This window comes from Meleagris gallopavo, chromosome 5 (assembly GCF_000146605.3).
Source record: "Meleagris gallopavo isolate NT-WF06-2002-E0010 breed Aviagen turkey brand Nicholas breeding stock chromosome 5, Turkey_5.1, whole genome shotgun sequence".
Classification (NCBI taxonomy): Eukaryota; Metazoa; Chordata; class Aves; order Galliformes; family Phasianidae; genus Meleagris; species Meleagris gallopavo.
In genome coordinates, this window is record NC_015015.2 from 13340220 (window position 1) to 13351623 (window position 11404).

Genomic DNA, 11404 nt, shown 5'->3' on the forward strand with positions numbered 1-11404 from the left:
TTATTTTTTTTTGTATAAACTATTTACATTTTCAGACTTTAAAACATATTCAAAGCAGCAATAGACACTAGTTTTTCCTCTACACGCCCAAATAATTACCGGCCATGGGCCCAGGTAGGTACCTGCATTGTATATAGAATTTCTACAAAGAAAACCTGCCTGTTAAATTAGCCAGTGGGTGTCCAACAAGCAGCCCCCACCATTAAGAGCTGCACCCACAGTGTTGCTATAGGAATCAAAGCATAGTACCTAGACAAGAGAGTTTCAGTTGTCCCAACAGGTCTACACAAACTTTACAATTTGAAACAGCAGCTAGCATGTCAGTCCAGCATGTCAGTGAATTGTGCTGATTAAATTAACATAGAGTACAATCTCACAATATACATCACAAACAAATTACAATGTCAGGAAATAAGAGTTACAGTAAGATAAGTTATGTAGTAACAGCTTATAAGCTTGTCTTAATGTAATAAAAAAATTTGTACATGGGAAATACAATAATGAATGAACATAAATGCTAAGCATTCTATTTTGCTACAAGCTGAAGAAGGGTACAAAAAAAACCAACATTGCTTTCTAGAAAGCAAAACACAAATGACAAAGGAAGACAAACGGAGAATGCACACTAGCAGGTCTGCAATGTGCAGCATACAAACAGTTAAATATTTGCACATTCCCCATAATCCAAGAGCACCAAGGACCTCACTTGTGGTTTTTAGAAAGCGGAAATTACAAAGCAAGCCATGTCACTAAGTTGCTTTATAGCTTTCATATTGCCATAAATATCAATTTGATAAATTTTCCTTTAGCCCAGTTCACCCTACCCCACCCCTTTTTACCCAGCGTGTGAAATCTCAGAATACTTCTTTGTCACCATTTCCAGCAAATCTGGTATTTAAAAAAAAGGGCAATGGATTAAAATGAAATATATTTGCATATACCTATATCTTATTTTCTTTTTCCTTCTTAGTAGGACATTACAGCATATCAAAAATGTAGTTTGATCTGAGAAAAATCACAGATATTAATGGGTCATATAAAAAAAGGTTTGGGGGAAGTTGTTTTTTAAAGCAAAAGAGTAAGTGTAAAAGATCAGATGAGGTCATATAGTATTATTCTTTTAAAAGAACATGCTTAAGTGCCAACTTGAATCTTAAAAAAGCATGCAAAACACCTAGGGTCCAAGCCCATTCATCAACGTCTCATAAAAACATGAAGAACTCTATCATACATTCTGCTGGCTGCATCTCCAGTGCAGTTGTTCACACTGTGGCCCTGTTCAGCAAAGATTGCCCTACTTAACGCCAACGCTCCACTGGTCCTCGTGACCACAACAGAAGTACTAACATGCTTAAAATTAAGCAAGTAGGTAAGTGTTTTGCTGAGGGAGGGTGGGGGTGTTAATCTTGTTGTATGTTTTGCTAGGAGATGATTTTTGAAATGCCACGCCTTTGGTATGACCAAAAAATGAAACCAGAAAGCCAACCCAGTGAGAGGACCGCGGTTCAGGTTGCATTGGGCGGAGGTTGTGTTTATGCTCAAAGCAGTAGCTGTCCTCAGCTGACTGCTGCATACGTTGCAATGCCGCTGTTTGTTTTGCATTCCCCACCCCGAGCAGTAGCGTCCTTTGCCCTCCCCCTGCCTTGTGCTGCACCTGAGTACGCTGATTTAGGAGCACATTGTGATCCCGTGTATTCCCAGCAGGCAGTTTCATTAACTAAATGGTGACATCCGAACACACGTATCAACCAGAACTAGGCTATTTCATCAGTCATGCCTCCATGTAAACCTGAACCCTGTTCCATGGAATTGGAAGTGAACTATACTAGCTCATATCAGACAGTTTCAGGAGTGTTCTTCTCTTGAAAACAAATATTTAAATTTTTCCAAAAAGAAAATATATTGTATCTGTTCTAATTAAATAAGCTGCTAATTCGTGGAGAAGTATTACTGTATTTGTGTATTATCTGAATGGAGTTGTTATTTTTTTCAGTCAGAGTTATTAAGAAGATCTCAAACACAACATTTAAAGAGCAATTCTGAAAGTCCTGTTTGTGTTTTGTGTGAACTTTTTCCCCTGACATTGCAGCCTAATGTAACAATAGTGTGATTTACTTAATGTAGAAAATAAAGATTTGATATTACTAAGTCTTGATTGCATTGCAAGAGCCATCTTATATTCATGACAATCTCTCCAGGGATATGCTTTTGACTTCTAAATGCCATTCTTGTTAAGAACTAAAACATTTAATCAGTTTTACTTGGATTCAGAAAAAAAAATAATTGTGTTTCCTATCAGCTGTATCTGCAATTTTGTGTGTTTCATGTATCAACTTTCTAAAACAAGAAAAAAGTATTCTGTGTTTGTGGGATATGCTACCAAAAATCAGTGAGAGCACAAGTGAGGCATCTTGCTGTCCCAGCTACAGGTCCACAATACTGCGCTCACACTGCGGGTGTAAATTCAGCATCTACATGAGGTACAGTGACTTGTCAGCATTTAATATGGACCAACATACACTGATATAGAACAAAAGTAAATACATAACTTATACTTCACTAAGTATCCATGAACAAAAAATAAAATTCTATTTCCTATGTTATATTTACACAATTTAAAAAAAAAAAATCTAAAATGAGATGGTAAATTCATCAAAAACTTTGTTTTGAGCTCCGATTAATAAAGTAAAAAAGTTGTTTTTTATCCTTATGATTGTCCTTCCTTCTACTGACATTTTAGAGCCAATGTCGGCTAATAAATAGAATAAAATGCTCACATGCACAATTCAAATTCAAATATGTTCCTCCCACTTTACCAGCCAATAAATGCAATTTTTACTAGCTGGCAATTCCTGAACAGCCAGTCATTTTCAAGAATGTGGCTTTAACATAGAGAGCATCAGCACTGAGGCAGGGCTGGAGCTAAAACAAAGTGTTCATACATACATGTATTTTGCATAAATAAATGAAATAACAAGACATAAAAATGACTCAAATCCGGCAACTGTGAGGCAGGCCCACACGAGTCGAAACAGATGACTTTTGTTCATGTAGTTTTCGTACAACAGTTTCACATTAGTCAGAAGTGATAAAAAATACCATTTATATCCAGTGCTTATAACACTTACGAAACAACATCTGTGAGTGTGTGTTTTTTTGTACTACAAGCAAAATCAAGTTTCAGTCCTAAAGAACAGTCCTTTGTTCTCCACAAGCCTGCAGAATATTATTTTGGCATGGTCATAAAATTTAAAAAAATTAACCAACTAATCTAAATGTTTGCCTTTGTGCAAAAAAAAAAATAATTACATAAAATACAATACTAGCAATACAGCATTCTACCAATGCAACAAAACCAGAAAAAAAAGAGCAAGAGAGAAAAAGTGACATGGGAGGAGGGAGAGATACTTCTAACATAAGAATTATGTAAGACATTAATAAATAGTCATTTCTTTTAGGAAATAATGGTACCCTCCCCCCAATCTGAGCTGAATGTATTAAAAACAGTTCCAATTCCCAAGCAATTGTGAGAACAAAAAACACTTTCTATCAGTACCTTAGCCAGCTTGAAGAGGGCGCTCACCAGCTAAACGACACAGCATTTGCCTTTAAAGTCTTGGCTAGACCGGTTTATTGCTTATTAGACATGGACTCAGAACACATTTAAATAAATATTAAAAATATAGCATTTTGTTCCAAATTACAAAATGGTCAGAGCAGTCTAACCATTGTGTTTCTATGCCATTAACTTTATAAATTGTCCTGTAAATTGAACGGTCTTCTTTGTTTTGGGGGTTGTTCTTGCACATTTAACGTGATCCCTACAGTGGCAACAATGGCTCTGTCTGCTCTAAGAGGTATTACCGGGGCTCTGAGGAAAATGGCAGCTCCTTATCATTGCACCTCATGAATTTCTGCACGATAGTGCAACAGCATGACGATGACCAGCATTAGTACTACCATCCTCTCATTGTCTGGTGTCTATGCAAAGCCCATTCAGCTCTGTGGGAAGATTCCCTCAGACTTTGGGAAGAGCTGTCCTAGGCTCATTCATGCCTCTCAGCCTGAGTCCGAATTTATCATCAATGTGCTGAACATATCCAGTTCAAAATAAAAGCTGAGGGAGTTGAGGAGCTTCAGCACAGGTATTCACCAGGCCCATTGGATCTGCATTTTATATAGAGATATATTTATGAACAGCAGTGGAATGCGAATGGGGAAAAAAATGGCAATTTCTTTTTTCTTTTCCTTCTCTGAACATTAACAAACTCCTTGAATATAACTTTCTTGTGTATTTCCTAGACTTTTCTGTAGCAATTGCATTGTTTCCAGTAATAATACAAATAAAAACTTTGGGTACACCTTGCCACCAAAGATCCCAAAGAACTTTACAAACACCCATGAAGATCTAGTTCGCACTCCCGTATGAATAATATTCAGTAAATATTTCTGATGCATCGTTTTCTCAGCTTTGCAAGCCAGTTATTTTTGTGGCCTTCCCTCCTCCACTAGGAGTCTCACATATAAATCACTGCACAAATACTCAAGATAGCAAACAGTTCCTTCAGGTGACAACAGAAATGTGATGTGTGGAGCCATGATTCACTGCAGGATTCTACAAGCCCTAAGAATTCATCACGGTAGATTCTATATGGATTTTGATTTCATATCTGCCTTTACTGTCCAGCTAAGTATAGAGGTTTGTAACTATAAACACAAATTTTTAGAGTATTTGTACTGTATGTACATATAAAAATACTCACTTTATTTTGTGTTATATATCAGAGTGTTTCCAAGTACTCCTTGAACACACACTGTTATGGAAACAATTGAATTTCTCATTCATAAATGTCATGTTCGTTTTAGTAGCAGGTGCACTTTTATTTTCACATACCTATGTAATTTGAAGGAGGAGAAGGAGCTCTTTAAAATATCAATAAGGAATTGTAAGTGTAATGCCACCAACAGTACTTTTAAAAATAAATATTAAGTATTTGGACCCTTGACATTCTGGAATGAATAAATTATTTAAGAGAAAATGTGTTAAGACTGAATGCAAGGGTTAAAAGCAAAAGGGTAGAGAATGTAGTCAAAGGTGGCCTCACACTGCTAAGACAGGCCCTTCCATAGCTGGTGATCGCTCTTTTGTGCTTACTTAAAACTTCACACTAATGGCATCAAGAGGCAAAAGCAATTGGGCACATGCACTATGGCAACCAGGTTCACTACTTAAGAATATCCTGTCTCCAGATTCCTGAGTACTTCACCATTTTCTGGAAAAAAAAATTAGTTTTTTATATATATTTTTTTTAAGATGCCAAAGGATTGTCTAAGACTTTACAGTGTCTCCTTTAAGACTCTTTTTTAAATGTTAAGATTCAAAAGTTAAGAAAAGTTTGGCACATCAGAAGTTCAGCTATACATATGGAAAAAAATGGAATTCAGAGACGATTTTTTAAAGATGAGCTATGATGCACAGATGTGCACACTTGCGGACTTGTTCTATTTCACAATATGAAATCTGCAGTTTTTGTTTTCTAAAATAATCCAGAATAAAAACACATTCACAACCTGTAGGCTGGCACAGCATACCTGAGTGAGAATGTATAACCCCCATCTAAAACAGTAACTTAAGCCTTTATCAGCATCCAAAAGGAAAAAGACAAAAGGTAAGACTTGTAAGACAGCTATTGATTCATATAAGTTTTCAAGTCCTGATGTCTGATATTTAATATATGTCTTCATCTAAATTTAAAAAACAAAACAACAAAAAAACCCAAGTTCATGAAAAATTAGGGAAACAATCTGTCTCACACGTTAAGAAACATTTAAGACCATTCTGCTGATGTAACTGTAGGAGCCACACATGCATGCAGGCTCTTTAAGAACTTTTTGTTCAAAAAAAATCCGAAAAAAAAAAAAAAGAGTCTGAGTACTTTAATTCTGTGAACACTCCTCAGTTGGCACTGACTGCCTCATGGGCTTCGTTTTCACTACTATAGTCTGATTTGGGATCATCCTCGTAGTCCTCGTACATTTCAATTTCATCCTCTCCATTTATCATTTCGTTTCCAGCAAGGCTTCCGCTGTCTGTCTTCATCCCATAAGTGCTCTGAATGACGGGTATGCTGGGCTCAGGGCTGGCGGAGGTGCTTGAGCAATCCGATGTCATCTGAGGTGATGGTGTGGTAGTTGCCATGGTAATAGCACCAGGATAGACAACCCCCGTTCCTGTGGTGATTGGAATTTGAGGCTGTTGTCTAGAAGGAAAAGCAAGATGGGAACGTGATTACCTCTGTTTGGAGGAGGGAAGCCCTTTTGCAAGGCCAAATCAAAGCAGGTGATTTCCCGTGAGCGCTGCATGCATTCCTCTGAGGTTCTCAGTCTGGTCCTTTATGGTATTTGTTCACCTTAGTTCCCGCCCTCATGCACAACTGGAGAGTAAATTATTTAGCAACTACCAGAATATGACTATTTCATGTGTTTTGTATGTTTATTCAAACCATACTGCAATGTAGCAATCGGAGAGAGATCTTCAAAATGCTTTAGGCACCTATGCAATGCCTAACTGCCACAGTAGACTTCTGGTGTCCAAAATTATCCTCCAGACTTCTGACTAGAACTTCTGTTTTGTGACTGTTTATGGTGGAACCTCAAGATTACATGTGGTACCTCAAATGGCATATGGCTGACGAGGTAACATTGTCTGTGTTTCTTTAAGGATGTAATTTACTATTTAAATGCTAGATTTACTCTTAAATCACTTAGAAATACTTTGGGTATTTTCTTTCTGGATTTTGATTTGTATTTAAAATCAATCATCAGAATGCCATTTGCTCTTCAGGTTTTGGTATACAAGACTGAGTTTCTGAAGAAAAGTACTTTAAAAACAAAAAAAAGAACAAGTGCTCTTTTCTGTGTGGTAATGGACAATCTGTAGAAACAAAAACTTCCTATATCTGATTTACTTTCACAGTGCAAATACATGGAGAGACACAATTAAGAGTGCACTGCCTCTAATTCTGGAATATTTTGCCTTCTGATGTAGAACTTTGTATCATATAATATCCTTTGTTTTTGACTGTGACGCAGGAGCAAAACTAGTCTAACTAGAGTTAGGCTGATATCACTGACAGTCAAGCAATTAAATGCAAGCTTGATTACAGCATGTAATAATTCAACTTTTACAGAAGCTGCAATGTCTCTTACAACAATGTACATATATTCAACTGCGTTTCTGAGTAAGGCCAGGATGCTGAACTCCTTCTTTGGTCAAGTCTTTATCGGCTTTGAATTAATTAAAGCTACTTTTTACATTTGGATTAAATAATAACAGATTTACTTACTATATTAAAAGACACTTCCAAATATTCTTATATTAATTTTGGACCATTACCTTTAGTAAAGACGAGAGAAAAAGAGGAGACTGAACTTGTCTGGAGGAAAAGAATCTCCATTATACTTTAGATTTAACAAATTCCAGTACCAGAAATACCTAAGTGCACTGGAAGTTGCTGTTTTACTATTGACTGGTTATTTGGCATATACGCCTACTTTAATACTGTATTTCAGTGTATTATCAATATTCTTTAGAGCAATACTGACAAGTATTTGAGATTTTTGTACTTTATAATTTTAGCAAGAGAAACAGCATCAGATGTGTTTCAATAGTCTATTGAATCTGTAACTTCTTGATCTCTGTGCTATTCTATGCCAACATTCAAAAGGAGATAAAAATATGCTTTGCATAAACCAGTCTTTCGTAAATTCTTAATTATTGTCTAAACCAATACACATATCATGTACAGCTTATTTCCAAGATGTCCCTTAAATACTGGATTTTTGTCATTTATTGACAAACTCTAGGTTTGATAAACATCGCTGAACAATTACTGGTAAACCAATGTTCTTCAAGTTTAGGCACCAATAGAGAGAGTCAAATCATGAACACTCTGTGTAAGAGAATATTCAAATAGCATTACGTACTACCTTCATTGCTGGTACTGCTAGCCTGACTCTTAAAGCCTCTGCACAGCTTGAGAAATTCAAACATCTGTTGTATGAGTATGGTACACCTGGCTAGCAGTGAGCAAAAACATCACAATAATTCATTTGACACAGTCATTATACTCCTGTTTGCAAATGATGATTTGCAGATGATTTACAAACAGCTAGGGATTTTTCACTAAATTTTCACTTTTTAAATGGTCTGATAAATGTTCTGTGAAAACAATTTTCAGCCAATGCATTTGCTTGCAAGTGATTTGCTGCAAACATCTTTCAATACTTTATCCATAAAATTGAACACCTACTTCACATGGGAACATTTTGGTTTCAAGATTGCATGTTGTCAGGCATATAAATTATTACTTTTAAAAACCTACAGGTACCTCCTCCACAAATTTTTAGACACAGAAATTCTTTGCATCAGTGACTCTTTCCACAAAGCAAAGGAAAAAGAAAGTCACCCATGGTCACCGAAAATTTCTACATATTTGTTGCCAAGCCATACACACTTAATTCTCTCCAATCTGTCTTTCTTATAACTGCTAGTACTAACATTTTCCTGATATTTGTTACAATAAATACATTTGTAAAACAAACAAAGAAAATCCCTATGTGCTCACCAAAGAATATCACAATGATAATGCCAAAAGGCATTTGGAGAGTTAATTTTTAAAATGCTTCTAATAAGAGTTGTAGAATATACTGAAGAAATGACTGAGTACAAGTTGCTCTTGTATTACAGATGACACTGAGGATCAGAAACCTAGTTCTCGTACTCCACCATAAAAAGATTTATTTTATTATAACAAATAGTCTTCTTACAAGCGGCAAGAAGGGAGGGAAAAAAATTTGTTTAGGACAGAGCTATGATGTATCTTGACACTGTGGTTCTTAATGTTAAGCCCTAAAGGATAGACTGAGTTAGGAAACTCAGACATTCTTTCAAACGTTTAACAAGTGAGCAACACTATTTTGCATACCCACATTTCAGTGGGACAGGGTACATTTTTTCTATTTTAAAATATAAAGGGAGCAGGTCATAAAGTATAAAGGGAGTACAGTGAAGTAGAATTTACAGAACTGCCTTTTAATTGAGATTGCATTAAATGTACAACAAACAATAGAGTGAATCAAAGTGGAAAAGAACTTGATTGGTATAGCAGGGCAGTTAAAGGCTTAATGAATTTGTCATTTGCCAATACAACTCTTCTTAACATGTTAAACAGAATTCAAATGTATGGAGGTATATACATGCCTCCTGCAGGGTAACAACTGTGAGCTTTAAATTACCTGTTATCTCACCATGGAATTGTAAACATCTGTTAACTGTACCACCTAAATGGGAAGTACATCAGACTGCAAACCACTAGTGAAAATTTGCTAGCACTTAAACATGAGCACCTACACAGTTCCAGTAACTAGGCGCCTAACTCTCCTAACTCAGAGCTGCAGTTACAATTCAGCTCAGCTGCGTTTCCTTACAGCATCCACTAATGAATGCTTTCTGCCTGGTTGAGATTTCCAGAACTCAACAATAGCCTTCTCATCTTTGAATAGGAAGGGTCTTTGGACCCTTTAGATCTTTGAGGAATGGCGATGCATGGCTATGTACTCCGGCTTCAAACCACCCCTGTATCCACCATCTCCTCTTTGCCAAGTAAATCCTCAGGTGGCCAATTACCACAGGTCTCCTGCCTCTCTGCTCTGTCAGTACTGCTAACATGTCCATCCGGTCTGGGACTAAAGATTTGGACCAAAATAGTTAGGTTAATATAAGAGAGGAGGTAACGTAAAAACTCTCAGATCAACTGACCTGCTTACAAGCTTGTGCCATTAATATTCACAGGATTTTCATAGAGAACATTCCACTTTTCACTTCTGCAAAATTAGCTAAACATTTAAATTGGCAAATTAACATTGCTTTCTGATCCCTTCCCAACTATTTTTCTGACAGCTCTTTAAATGTCTGAAGCAAAATCAAATGCATTAACGAAAATGCGATGTGCTACACCCCCTTGAAACTTACACCCCCATATGGAATGAAAAGTAAATCCCACAAAAGTACCCATTGTGTACTTACTTTGAGTCCAAGCTACAGGAATATAATATTACAGCTCTATTCAAAACCGTCGTCTAGCAACATTCAGACTAGGTGTGTGTACAGTAGTTATAAACACTATAAAGGCTTTATTCTAAACTTCTTACACTGGCAAAACAAAAAAAAAGTTACTGCTTACATCATTTTGCAAACAAATGTATATATCATTTACTTGTATTTAGAGTGACTAAGACTAAAAATGACTGAGAGTTGAATTATTTTTGTAAGGCAAGGCAACAAAAGACAGACTCAAAATGTCTGAATTTATGGCTTATATATGATCCACTTGTTTGTTTACATTTATTTATGCATTACAAAAATTAGTATTGAAGATAAATTGCAAATCACTTGACGTCTGTTTAGGGATTACCTTCTAATGAAGTCATCATTCACAGCATCCCATTAATAATTATTTGGAAGATATAGCTGTTTTCAGATTGAATATCCACTAGATTAAAAGCAGCAATTTTTTAATAGATAGTCTGCATTGACTAAGAATTATTTCATCTTATTGTCTCCCTTACTTGGAACAAAATTCATTTGCATAGGGATGCAGTACAACACCTATGCACATGTTCAATTCCACTCTGTTAAAATATTTGACAGTCCCTGGATTTTTTTGTTCTGGTCTATCTCCAAAGTATGAATTTCCTGCCCAATTTGTTCCAAGAAATCTTCACTCTCACTCAATTCTCTGGAAGTTTTTCTTCAAAAAATCCAAACAGAACCTGACTAATCATTTGTTTATTTCTCTATTTTACTTTAAAACCTTACCTTTGTATATTGAGAATCACTAAACAATTTTTCTGTATCTTACAAATATTTATGAAAGAATGTAGCTCACTGAAGTCAGAAGCATGAGCTTTTTGCATCTTTAAAAGTTTAAGCAACATAAAACTCTTTACATGTTTGTGTTTATGGGGAGTGTTTTAATTGTGCACATAGGATTATCCTACATAAGCAAATGATTCACGTGGGGATGGAAATTAGCCCTTCCTCCATTGCTACCGCAATATATGAATTCCAAACACAAATATGAAAGAATATCATTGCTAGTTATAGACTCTTCTAGCTATCTGTTTGATGGTCCATCTTTCTCTTTGCCTCTATCGTATTTATCTTTTTATTCTGTGATGATAAGTTTTTGCCATTTTATCAAACCCATTCCAAACTTAATCAGTATATGTATTTAATAGAAAATAAAAACTAGCAGGACTCTATGCAGTATAAAACACTTAGCACAACTCGGCATTTCATTAGACTTCTTTTTTTTTTTTTTTTGTTCTATTTTTTTTTCTT

General features: G+C 35.8%; 1 long non-coding RNA gene across 1 annotated transcript; it reads right to left on the reverse strand.

Annotated features, from left to right (window-relative positions):
- Positions 1 to 14: 14 nt before the first annotated feature.
- Positions 15 to 11377, reverse strand: LOC109367693. Its single transcript, XR_002115013.2, has 2 exons — positions 10088 to 11377; positions 15 to 6260 (listed from the first exon to the last, which is right to left on the reverse strand). It is a non-coding gene; the product is annotated as an uncharacterized LOC109367693 (long non-coding RNA).
- Positions 11378 to 11404: the final 27 nt, after the last annotated feature.